This window comes from Aythya ferina (genome assembly GCF_964211825.1).
Source record: "Aythya ferina genome assembly, chromosome: 3".
NCBI classification, from domain to species: domain Eukaryota; kingdom Metazoa; phylum Chordata; class Aves; order Anseriformes; family Anatidae; genus Aythya; species Aythya ferina.
In genome coordinates this window covers 97689231-97698463 of record NC_140298.1, presented here as the reverse complement: position 1 = coordinate 97698463, position 9233 = coordinate 97689231, and the positions used below count along the sequence as shown (strand labels likewise).

The 9233-nt window shown below is 36.5% G+C and overlaps 1 long non-coding RNA gene across 1 annotated transcript; it reads left to right on the top strand.

Annotated features, from left to right (window-relative positions):
* The first annotated feature begins 1719 nt into the window (after positions 1-1719).
* On the top strand, positions 1720-7905 carry LOC311434696. Its single transcript, XR_014691654.1, has 5 exons — positions 1720-1778; positions 2871-2935; positions 4804-4899; positions 6954-7104; positions 7620-7905. It is a non-coding gene; the product is annotated as an uncharacterized lncRNA (long non-coding RNA).
* Positions 7906-9233: the final 1328 nt, after the last annotated feature.

Sequence of the window (9233 nt, the reverse complement as noted above, 5' to 3'; positions counted from 1 at the left end):
AGTGAAGTATGTTAAATCGTATCACTAACTATCAATGAAAATCTGTGAAAGCCTTGCTGGTGATACTTGTCTGTAACAGGAATTTACCCTGACATTAGCCTGGGTGTTGCTGGGACTCCAATGAGATGTAATGCCATGTTTGAGTGATGTTATAATGAATGAAGTCTAGTTATTTTATGGCAAATAATCACTGCTGAAAATCTTTCTAACTTTTAAGAAGAAAAAGGCAGTAAAAGTTGGAAATGTGAAATAACATTTTTAATATTTGAAATTCCTTTTTTTTTTTTTTTTTTTTTTTTCCATTTGGTTAGAATAGAGTGAATCCTAGTGTTTCACAAAGTTTTTGTGTCATAGTAAAGATGTTCTAAGAAAAGGAAAAAGACGAAAATTCAGTTAAAAAACACACAAACAGATAACCAGCAGGAGACAGAAGACACTTTTTTTTTTTTTTAAAAAAAAAGCTAAGAAAAAGAGGCAAACCACACAGTATTAGTGACCACTCAACATATATCAAAATGGTTTCAATGTTGATTTGTTTCAAATAGCTGCTTTTCTTTCAGTCACAAATTCACTGTAACATTGTAGAAGAGACACTTCAGCCCAGTTAGGGATGACTTTATAAACAGAGGGGAGAAGAGCAAGCTAATGAAAAACAACCACAACTGCCAAAAGAAAGAGACAATGGACAAGGAACATTATGAGGTGCCAGGTATATACATCAGGAACTCCCTAATTATGTATTGTGAAAAATACAGGATATAAATCTTCCCAGGACACTTGTACATCCTTTTTCTCCTCAGTCTTTTCTTTCTTGAGGACAATTCTTGGTGTAAGAATCTGAGTTCTTAACTGTGGTAGAAAGTCCCAGAGAACTCCTGCAAATATTTGCTCTATTGCACCCATCCATTCCACTGAAGCTTTTACTAGAGGAAAAATTCTTCCTCACCCTAAGATGGCTCACTGTTCTATTTTGTTCATCAGTTAAACCTGCCTTCTGATGCAATCATTTTGGTAACTTCATTTGTGAAGTTGCCTGTATTACAGGTACCAGGCTTGATTTCTTTATGCTTCTTTGATGGTATTAACAAATCTTTTCCTTTTGATTAATTCTATTTCTGTCTGTGGTGTTTTCTGAGTTTGAAGTAGGCAGTCTGTGTTGTGGCACGTGAAATCTTTTAACTACCTGGCACAAACCAGGGTTCAGACAGAGCCCCATGCCATTGCTCTTTGTTGGAAAGGCAATGAAAAGAAACACTCTGAATTATGGGGATGATCACTTAGAATAGACTGGAGAGCAGTGAAGAAAGTTTGAAGACTTCTGCAATTATGTAAGTGCTACAGGAAAGCAGATTTAGCTGAGGTGATTATGCAAAAACTGTGATGCAATCTGTAACTGAATCATATGTTGGGACCCAGATAGAGAACACTGAAGGAGAAGGTAGGAAACAGATAAAGAAAAGGAAAAAAATATAGGTAATCAAAATGTTATCCTTTGTCCTTGGAGGTTTCATTTAAGAAAAAAAGAAGAAAAAAAAATCATCCACAGAGTTGGATATGTATAGTTCTATATATATAGTATATATAGATAGTATATATAGATAGATACATATATAGTATATATCTTCTTATATATAGTTCTGCTTAGGAGTCTGTCTTTCTCTGTAATACTATGTCTATTTGCTTTTTATATTTATTTTTATTAACCTATTCTCCTTTTTCAGTACAATACGGAGAAGTTTGCATAGGTAGAAAAAAATAAGGGGACCTCTTGCTTCTGGGTAAGTAGCAAAGAACTGTTGAGAATAGAAAGAATGAATCATGAGCAGGTGAGTGGTTGTTCTTTTGCATCTTTGCAATAGTCTTTCCTCTGTTTTGTAGGTTAGGGGAAAAATAAATGTAATAACAAGGCTATGCTCTGCTTGCATACACTCACTGAAACAGGCTCCCTTAGGAAGTGTTCACAACATTAAGACTGCCAGAGTTCAAGAAGCATTTGGACAACACTCTCAGACATATGGTCTGATTTTTGGGTAGTCCTGTGTGGAGCTAGGAGTTGGACTTGATTCTTGTGCATCCCTTCCAACTCAGGATATTCTATGACTCTACTTCAGCAGTGTGACAGTTTGTTTTGAACTAAGTACTGTTCTTCGTAGTCTATTACTTTCTTCGATTGCCATAGCACTGTTGAAGTTGGTGTTTTTATTATTATTATTATTATTTAATTAATTATTATTTATTCCTGGCTTGATCACACATCCCCTTTGCTTTGGTCATGTTTCATAAGTTAAATAAATGCTTAGCATCATCTAGGAGCCCGTATCATCTGAGCCTTGCCTTTTTCCCCCTTATTTAAATATATATTTAGAATTCTATTGTTGCATTCTTTTGTTTTTCTTTCATCCCATTATTAACGCTATTTAAAGTCGAAAGGCTTCACTACATTTCAGATTTTCTTTGTTATGGGATATAAACTGTATTCTCTGCTTCATTTTCTCCGGGAGTTTTTAGACCTCTGGAGTTCAGAATAAGATTATCTACTGCTTTGGGATGCAGAAGCTTTATTCCATCCATACTTCTTGTATCTGTGTAGTCTGCTGCTCCATGGCCACTGCATCAGGTGATGCTGTCTCTGAATGCTAATAGCCCTATTTAATTATTTGTTGCTGGGTTCTTTGTGCTGGGTACAACAAAGAGGATGAACTTTGTGATGGTAATTAATATATGTGCGCTATCCAAAAGACTCATAGTTAGGTCAAAGCATCATAAGAGTTGCCCCAGTTTGTACTAACTGATAAATACTTTCTGAGTGACCATAACTGAATCCACTTAAGACTGTTAATCTTCTTACGTACTCTTTCCTACCTCCATAGCAGAGAGTGTGTGCTGGAAACCAGCTGCGCCAGCGTTACAGCTACTTCAGGACTGCCTTCTGGAGGTATGTTGGCAACACAAAATAAAAAGTGTAAAGTGTATTGACACTCCCTATTTTCTTTTCATTTCCAACTGTTCCAAAGGACAGTATTTGGCATGAACACAGATGATAAGGGAAAAATGTGTTGATTTGTAATACACTTTAATAGTTGTTTTTACATGTATATTATTTGTCTAAGTTGCTGCTTTCACACACATGAAATAAAAATATAAATAATCCAGTTTAGATTTGTAATTCTGTTCAGGTAACATGTCTGTCCAAACAAACAAGGACTAAACTGGAGATTTGATTTTTGTTTCTGCCAACATTTTTCTGTGGGACTGGGAAAAAAATTATTTGATCTCTCCCTATTTTGTCTTTTTGGAAGTAGTACTGCAGAACAATATTAGAGAAGCAAACGTAGAACAGAAATTATTCTATTCATTACTTATTTATTAGTTGTGTACATGGAAACCCTGCTGTGTTGCATACATGGAAACCCTGCTGTGAATATCAGTCCAATAGTGACAGTCTTTTAATCTGCTTGTTTGTATATTGAACACTAAAAGCCTTTGGCTCGGCTTTTAGAGGCGATTTTGTCACTTGAACAAGCAAACAGCCACAAAAATGCACCAGGTAGGCAACAGTAACATATTCAGAGCTGGCACTAATCTCCCTAGATGCCTGAGCTCCCTAAGGCGTCTGTGTTTCTACAGCTGGCATTTTCAAAGAAACCTAACTGTTGCTGCCAACAAATGAGCTGATGAGAGCCCTACCACAAGTGGAAACCCTGGGGGCCATGGAAATAAGATTTGTAATGTAGGCAGGAGAATTTCTATCTTGCCATTAATGTCTGATTTTCTAAGTGTCCTCTGAGGGTGCTGAAGACATGTTACTTGTCATGAGTGGAACAGAAAAATAAGGTAGACTGGCCAGAAACCTCCTGCTGTCTTGACATGTAAAACATGTGCCTGAGGTCTCACATCTCCTCACTGCATGTCCACGAGGAGGAACAGATTACATGTGCCAGGGTTATGCTGCTACTGTGGAAAATGTTAGTGATGCAACATCTTCTTTCTGTGTCCTGCCAACTCCTCTCTTCTGCTTGCACTCCTGGTGCACATATGAGCCTGCCATAGCATGGCTGTGAAATTCGGGCACTATGTAACATCTGGATACTATGATAAGAGAGTGATAGCCTGAAGCCAAAAATGAGGATTGTGCTTACTGTATGAGCTTTGCTGGGCTTCTGGAGGCCTATGAAGTGTATGATGTTTCTAATAAGTATTAGAATTCCATTGTTGCCTTTTCTCCTCCACAAATAATTTATCTGAATGGTGGGAAGCAGTCCTATGCCTGAAGTAGGGAGGTATGTCATCATACTGCTTTCTTGGTTGATTTCTATTTTAGAAGCATCTAGCTTCTGACCTATGCAAACCATTGTTTTGAGACAGTGTGAAAGCATCTGTTCTGCAGCACCATGGGAACTGGAAGCAGCATCCGTGCAGTGGTTCCTGTCTAGTACTTAGTAATTACTGACTTGCATATAGAAATATGCCCCTTTGCTGTTCTTATGCTGTTCTTATGTTGTGTTTTAACCCAGCAAGCACCACGCAGCTGCTCATGTATTCACCCTAAGAGTGGGATGAGAGACAAAATCAGGAAAAAAAAAAGGCAAAACTCGTGGTTTGAGATGAAGACAGTTTAAGAGGACCAAGAAAGGAAGGGGAAATATAATAATGATAAAAGAATATATAAATTAAGTGATACACAATGTAATTGCTCAGCACCTGCTGACTGATGTCTAGCCAGTATCTGAGCAGAATGTTGTAGATACTCTTATTTTCTCTATTTGAAGATTATTTTTTCAAATATTTTTGGATTTTTTTCAGAGACATTTTAGTCTTCAAAGCTTTCACTGGAAACCATTTTTGCTGGTGACTATGCAGCAGAAGGGGACATTGTTATTGCTCGGGCTTCCATCAGAGGTATAAAATATACATTAAATTAGTTTGCAAAGATAACCCTTAATGTTATTTAAATGGTGTTTTCAGTCCATAAATAATACATTATGTCTCATCATGTAAAAATAAATATTTTAATACTTTTTTAAAAGTAGATATTGACCCAAGGGCAACAATTCCTACAAAGATGTACATTTTTAATTTGTAGATTATTGACTTAAAGTTTCATTTTAAAACGTACTATAGAATTATTATTATTTTTTAAAAAAGTTTACCATTGTAGTTCTGATATAAAAACAAGCAATGTTTTCCCATGTCTGTGTTTAAAACAATAAAACAAAGAAACTCCAATTAAAATCTAGTAGCTGGAATGTCAAGTTGGAGCCTGGGGCACATTTTTATAATTGATTTATGAACTTCTGAATTTCACCTGCAAAGGAGTTTGTGGTCTGAGATATTCTTCCCCTTTCCTCCTTTTTTTTCCTCCCACTTCCTCTGAATTATTTTGTATCCAATTTAGAATCTTTCTCAGCAGGGGATTTCACATACAAATTTTGCACTGCTTTAAAACGTTTCCTCCGATGCATATTTCATGATTTTCTTATTCTCAAAACCCCAAGCCTTCTTCACACAAAGTCCTGAGCACAAGCTACAAACCCCTCTGGTATACCTATCAAGCATAAGATAGTGACTTTCCAAAAAACTGCCCATGTTTTTAAGTGATTTGGTAAGCAAAAAGAAAATTTAAAACATTTTTTTTCAGCATAAAAAAAAAAAAAGCATATATAATAATTATCAGAAAGTTACAAGATATGGTCTTATGATAGCTACAGTTGGGGATATTTAAAACTTTTACAGTTTCTTGACAAGGTCAGTTCTCTTCCTAAACTGTCATCTGGAGTCTGTCTAATGAATTCAGCAATCCCTTAGTCATACAAAGAAGGTGAGTATTGATCATTTCTAATGACAGAAGCTCTAATGTTAGTGTGCTGAACTTGGGTTTGCAAAAAGCCAAGTTCAGTGCTGTTACTACACCAATCTTCCAATTGAATGTGGACAAGTCACTACTATACATATACATATATATATATATATATACACACACACAGACACGAACATGTCTTTACAGGGATTTTAGTGTCTTATTTCTACTAAGGTCTAGAATGTCTGCTTCAAAAGTTAACCAGCAACCGGTAATTACTGCATATTTATTCCTCAAAAAGTGTGAAGAGGATTGATGAATTAAAATTTGAAAATTGACCAACTAAATCTTATAACTCATTCTTTTTTAAAATTATTATTATAATAATAAATATATATATATATATATATACTTGATCAAAGAATCAGCATCTTTCTGGAAATTTAATAATACTAGGCCAGTGATGAATGCATATCTGATTCAAGTATAAATGATGATGAGTTCACAGGTCTAAGCCTTAGGTCTTGGTAGCTAGCGATTGTCAACTTCTTTCAGAATACTGCTTTAGAGTTTGAAAGCCTTTGCTCAGAAATATCACAGAATTAAAAAGGCTAGTTGACTTGTCCGCTTGATTTAGGTCAAAGCCAAATGAAAGGAATACTATCCCTCTTCCTCACATGCTGTCCTATCTCTTAGTTCCATATGGCATAATGCATAATTACGGAAGGGAGTAAAAGGGCTGTTGTGAGCCAAAATTTAAGGCATTCCTACTTTGAACAATGACACTGTTCCATATTCATTGTGTTACAACAACTTCCATATCAAATTTACACATCTGACATAAAAGATAAAATTCAGTCTGGTCTTTCTCTTTGGTTATTGATGAGAAAATATAATATAGGAAAATATGGCTAACAAATGTTGCCTTCCTGATCAGAATTTATTGTACTGAGTGGTATTGCACAAGTATCAGTAAGGGAATAATTTTAACACAGTAGAATTGAATTTTGGTATGTGTTTAGCTCTCCTGTAAGATCAGAGTCCTGGGCAGATCAGTCTTCTGCTCTTCAGTCCAAATTGTGTTAGATTTAAGGAAAAGCTGTATGCAAAATACATAGGAATAAATAGCTAAACAACAATTTCTATTTCCTGGCAGCCAGTTATGTCACTCAAGGCTTAAGCCATGAGTTTCTATTCCTACTACAGAAGGACAGCATTATACAGAAAATAAGGATGCAGCAGACACTGTCAGAAGATAAATTAATCTATTGAGCTTCACCCTGGATAGGAAGAACCCTCTGAGTCAGGTATAGCCATTACCACCACGAGCTGCTATTTGTCACTTTGTCACTGATGAGAATTTCTGAGTGCTTATCCTATCTTACAGTAGAAAATCAAACAGGCTTGCTTAAACCAGCATGGGTTAGTTTCACCAGTCTGACTGCACCACTGCTGACTGAAAGCATTCACAGAATAAGCACTTTGTGCCTGGACTAAGTAAACCCAGTAAATGCTAAGTCCTTAAAGTGTTTCACGTTTGTATAGACTGGGTGACTCCAAAGGCATAAGCAAACAGGTTAAACAGCTACTAGAGGTTTTGTAAACTCACTTGCTTGGTTTTGCACTGAAATGAACTAGGAGGGATCACGTGTTCACTCAAATGGTTTTGATTTGCACTTTCTTTTCTCAGTCCAAGCTATGTGCACCTTCTTCCTGAGTATCTGAACTTCTCAAGGAGCAATATAAGGTTGAAGTGCACCCTTTTGGAACACCCTAATGTTGTGGAGAATAACTAATTTAGTCACATTTTCTCCTTCTCCAGAAGGCTGGATTCTAAACACAGAAGTGATGAGATGGTATAAGCATCAGAGCACAGTGTATAAGTAGAAATGAAATCTTAGTTAACTTGTGAAAACAGAAAATCCTGTCTGCCTAACAAGCTCTGTACTTTCCAGACAGAACTTTCTCCTGTCTTTGTAGCTCTACATCTACCTCCTGATTCAGGAACATGCACAAAAGCCTTTATGCCTTTTTGTATTTCATTATATCCCCCACTAAGCGGACCATCAGCAGTAACAAAACCCAGTCTTCTGCCTAACTTCTGGAGTTCTTTACAGAAAATAAACAACCCCCACATATAATTTTAGTGAAACTACACATCACATATATTCCTAGCACCACAGACACAACTATGTATCTCATATATTTTTTTTTTGTCAATGCCACCTGAATGAATAGTTTCTCTTTTTACATTGGCATATAGAGGGAAGAGAAATGGTTGATTAAAATCTGTAATAGTATAAGTTGAACTTTATGACAAGTTTGTGAAACTGCTAAAATAAGTCATATTTAAAGAATAAAAAAAAAAACCCTCATTTGTCACAGATTTTGTTTGAATTAGGAATACTTTTATGAAGTAAAATGAAAGACTAGCACTCCCCTAAAGCCCATATCCATTTGTTAGTGACTGTTCTATTAGTGACTATTAAGAGTGTACTTATCCTTTTGTTTTTTTCTAAACGTTGTCAGGAAAAGACTTCTCTTTACAGGACATCTGAACATTCTGAACTTCTTTACAGGACATTCTGAACATATTTATAGGATGTTCAGAAGCTGTTTTCATATAGGAAAATAACTTTCTTCTCTTTCCTTATATTGTGGATGAAGGCATAGTAATTTCCTACTGTTTTGTATTGAGGTTGCAATTCTTTTGGGTTGTCAGTAAGAAGGACACAGACACTCCAAGATGTTTAACTAATTTACTGAGTAAATTATGAAAATTACAGAAACGGTGACAGCGATCTGATGTCCTTTCTGGTGTTTGGAATGCTGATGTTGCAGTTGTGAGAAACAATATGTGGCCAATAACACAGGCTCAGGTGAGGATCTCGGTGAAGTAACCTTTTTATTTGTGATTGCAATGGCGGGCATTCTGCAACCACAAGTGTACAGCAGAAGTGTTTCATAACCTTATATCCCCTATTTCCCAATGCTTGATTCCTCCACTGTTTCCTCATTGACTGAGTACCACAGGTTCACAACCTACTCAATGCTTGTTACTATACCATATATGTACAATTTTCTTTGACCAGCCTTTAATTTCTCCTTTTCCACCCTTCTTCCCTCCTCTTCTCCTGCCCCTTCCCCTCCCCCCCTTTTTCCCTTCTCTCATGATGGAAGGGGCCCATGTTCTTTTGTTTTTGCTGGTTCTGCAACAGCTTGCCTTGGTTTTCTTAGCTGTCCTCCTTATTTTGGGACAGTAGGACCTTCCACTGTCCCCTTATCTGCTCAACATATCCCCTACTGTTATGCCTGCACAATCATTTTTGAGTATGCAAGGTTGGTGGAATTTTCCACTGCAAAAACACACCTGTAATTCTCACACAGCACTGGATGAGCTCCTCCTCATGGATTATGACATGTGGAACAGAGTTCC